Source organism: Aptenodytes forsteri, unplaced genomic scaffold, assembly GCF_000699145.1.
Source record: "Aptenodytes forsteri isolate BGI_AS27 unplaced genomic scaffold, ASM69914v1 Scaffold62, whole genome shotgun sequence".
In the NCBI taxonomy this organism is placed as follows: Eukaryota; Metazoa; Chordata; class Aves; order Sphenisciformes; family Spheniscidae; genus Aptenodytes; species Aptenodytes forsteri.
In genome coordinates this window covers 800,791-804,552 of record NW_008794595.1, presented here as the reverse complement: position 1 = coordinate 804,552, position 3,762 = coordinate 800,791, and the positions used below count along the sequence as shown (strand labels likewise).

At 43.7% G+C, this 3,762-nt stretch overlaps 1 protein-coding gene across 1 annotated transcript in view; it reads left to right on the top strand.

Annotated features, from left to right (window-relative positions):
- Positions 1-2,706: 2,706 nt before the first annotated feature.
- Positions 2,707-3,762, top strand: part of ZFHX4 (zinc finger homeobox 4) — a 156,143-nt gene continuing 155,087 nt past the window's right edge. The window contains exon 1 of the mRNA XM_009272634.2: positions 2,707-3,050. The gene's annotated coding sequence lies outside the window, so the exon portion shown is untranslated. The remainder of the gene's footprint in view (positions 3,051-3,762) is intronic.

The following is a 3,762-nucleotide window of genomic DNA, read 5'->3' as shown; positions in this document are numbered from 1 at the left end:
TTCCTCTAACCCCCCCCCCCCCCCGCTTTGTTCCTTTAGCTGTAACTCAAAAACACCATAAACCTATATCCCCCTCCAAGAAGAGAGAAAGGGGAAAAATCTGCAGCCAAAAAAGAATGACTTGACTGTTCTGACGTTTGGTGTTTTGACATTAATGACATTAATGATATTGATGTTTCACCAGGAAAAAAGCACTAGGAATAAAGGAGGTGGTGGGGGAGGTGCGGGGGGACGACTTTAAAACTAAATTATCTTCGTTTCCTTATTCTTCTGTGACATTAAGTATACGTGTTTCTTCACTTGAATTTGAAATAGATGTATTGTTCTCAGGTGTTTCTTCATCACATTGTATTTAATCGTCTTCAGTCTTAGGAAATGTGTTACCATCCTTCAGGCATGCACTTGAATGGACAATGCATCCTTCTATCTCAGAGTCCCGTTTCGTCTGCAATTTAAGCCTAAAAGCCCTCTTTCCATCATACCCCCTCAATCTGATAACTGTAAACGGGTTTCAGAGATTTCATTTTCACTCTTTGTTTGCATTTTTTTCCCACCCTGTAAACAACGATGCAGAATATCGCTAGTTTCCTTATTACCTTCATTCACAGGGTGCAGTGCCTGTGGAAATCTGCATACATACGCTCACATTTTTTTCACTGATGAGCTGGTGCAATGCTTAGGTGAGGTTTGAAAAAGGAACAAAGTTGCTCTCACGAACCCTCAAGTGCCCCTGACTTTTCCTTAAGCTCGAGTCTTGGAGACTTTCCTGAAGTTTGAAGTGAGGTTTCTCTGGATTGGGCTAGGGCTCCTTCTATGTTCCCCGCTTTATTGGCAGGCTTCGGGTTTTGGAATAGCTGTACTCTCAGGCTGGCAATTTTTTTATTTGTCTTTTTCTTCCTCCCCTTTCCGAAGAGCTTTCCCCCCTCCCTCCAAAACTGTCAGGACCTTCACTCTGACCTTAAACATCTGCTTTTAGCAACTCGGTTCCCTGACACTGGCCTGTGCTTCCTTAAGGGCAGCCTTAATTCATCATCAGGTGGGGATTTTCCTATTAGCGTTAGTTCCAGTACTTGCAAAATGTTCTCCTGGAGCAGCAGGTTTAGGGCCCAGAGAGGTGCATATTTCTGCCATCCAGGTTTTTGCTGGCTTGTTGTTGTTGTTGCGCGTGTGCGCTTTTAATGGAAGGTTGTGATAAAACCTTCCTGCTGGTTTTTGGTGTTTAAGGCCTAAGACAAGGTTTTGACGTGTATCGCAGGAATCGCGAACTTCAAAGGCACGTCAGCTCTAAGGTTATTGTTCACCTGCGCGGGGTCCTTGGTACTGTAAATATCTCTTGCATGTAACTGTGACTTAGTGACCATTTCTGGTATACCCATTTCTGGAATAGCATTATCAAAAATCTGCACGTGTTCCTGCGGTGTATTCGGATGCTCTTTGAATAGTCATGTTTTTATCTTCGGGGGGGGGGGGATTTTAAAGTATGTCTATTCCTAGTTTTAGTTAATTATCTTTTAATGAAAGTGTCAGTCATATTCACATCTGCAGTATTAGGTTAAGATAATTAGATTTTCAAATGAGAAGCAATCTTCTTAAATCCCACACAGGAAAATATTTGTAGAAGATTCCGATTTATAATGACATCTGTACATTTTACCCTAGTTTTCATCATAATAATCCCCCCTCCCCCCCAAGAGTGAAATGTGTCTGGTAAAATATAGTAGATAAAATATTAACTAAATATCAATACTTGTAGGGAAGGTGGAAGACGATGCATGTATATGCATGAAACCTGTACTGTATGCAAAGAGACTCTTTCCCTGTGCTGATATTTACTTCATTTTGATAAGGCTGTTTACAGCTGATATTGTAAATTCTGGAAGACTTTGCTTTTTACTTTGTTGATTTCTCCGAGCAATTACATGGCGGCCACCAAATAAAGTGTGTTATGTTTTGTGTGACTGTGTGTATGCGGAGTGTATGTGCATATGTGTAAATACGACGTAGGATGTGAGTGCACGCGTGTGTGCATGTGTGTATGTGTAAATAAATCCATCTTTATCTCTGCATGGGCAGTTATTCCCTATCTTAGATGTATTATCTTTCCTTTCACAGAGGTGTCGTACATTCATTATCCCATAGCAAACATATATTTTTCATTAAATCCCCATTAAAAGAGAGAAAAGGGAAGAGAAAGACAGACAGACAGACAGAAAGAAATATCTCCCCGATGGAATGATTAATTTGACCCGTTTCATTTAAGTTCCCGAACAGTTAAAAAAGCAAGTCTGTCGCGCCCCCCCCCCTTTTTTTTTTTTAATTTTCCCTAGACATCTACTTTGTGTGCCTGTGCGTGTGTGTCTGTGTTACTAATGAAGTTTGCAGACTTGTGTTTGTATCCATGAGCTCCTTTCTGCTGCCCCTTCTTCTCTGGGCTGGCTCTGTGGCGCCCGCAGCCCCGGCGAGCCCCCGGCAGCCGTGGCAGCTCCGGCTTCCCCGGCTCCGGGGCTGCGCGTCATTTGCAGCCCGGAGAATGTTGATCACCTCACTAATTACACCTCTCCCTCTCCTCTTCCCTCTCCTCTCCCTCTCCCTCTCTCTCCCTCTCTCTCGCTCTCTCTCCTCTCTCTCTCCTCTCTCTCTCTCTCTCATTCCCAGAGTGCATATCGGGAATAGACACACAAAGACATGCGCACTCAACTTAATCAGCCATTTTTTTAAACAGGGCTAAAACGATAATAATTAGCAGAATAAAGACATATCGGATTTTCATTTCCTTTCCTCCTTTTCCCAACCCCTTCACAACCAAACAGCGAGACCGCGGTCGGCACATGCTTTAACAACTCCCGGACCCCAAAGGACCGCTCCATGCCCCCCACTTCTTGCTCAATCATTTTTATTTTCACCCAATAAAGTTGGAGGATTATTTTTTTTTTATTATTTTTTTAATGAACCTTCTCTCGTTTACTTGGATGTGATCAGCTGTTAAGTAAATAAAGCAAAACAAAAAAAAGAGGCGAAGATCCAGTAGGAACTGCGAGGGGAAATGGAAAGTAAGTTTTTTCTTTAACTTTTATTGAGTAGTTTGTGTTAAATTTAGGTCGAGTATCGATTATCTTTCCAGGCTGATCTTGCACAATCTTTGATATTTCGCTCTCTCTCTCTCTCTCCCCCTCTCTCTGTGCCTCTTTCTCTCTCTCTCACATACACACACACACTCACATCCCCAGATCCCATGTATCTCTCCCCTCTCTCTCTCCCCCCGTTTTCTGCCTGTTTCCCCATTTTTAGGTACAGTATTTGCTCTCATTTGGGAAGGAGGGGCTGCTTTTTCTCTCTCCCTTCTTTCTTTCTCCCTCTCCCTTTCTCTTTTATTCCGGGGGTTACGTTTTGTTTGTGTATTTTTTTTGTTTTGGTTTGGAGCTGTGGGTTTGGGTTTTTTTCTCTTTCGGGCTGTAACTTTCGGATTAAGTGGAGGACCCTGCTCAGTTTGCAGAAGAGGTTCGGGGGGTGCCCCCCACTTCTTATTTTGCTCTTTTTTTGTAGGGAGCCCGGGGAGGGGGGGAATACTGTCAGATTAGGAAAGACGTTACGGCTGTCAGAAGTCATCGCTCGCCAGCCCCTTCAGAGCTCGCACTCTTGTTTCGCAGCTCGGTCCCCCCAAAACTTTGAGGTGCTTTTTGAAGGCGCATTCCGCTCTCCCACCCTCCTTCCTTCTCCTCCCCATCTCCACCCCCCTCGGTCCCAAACTTTTTCGCTTTCGGG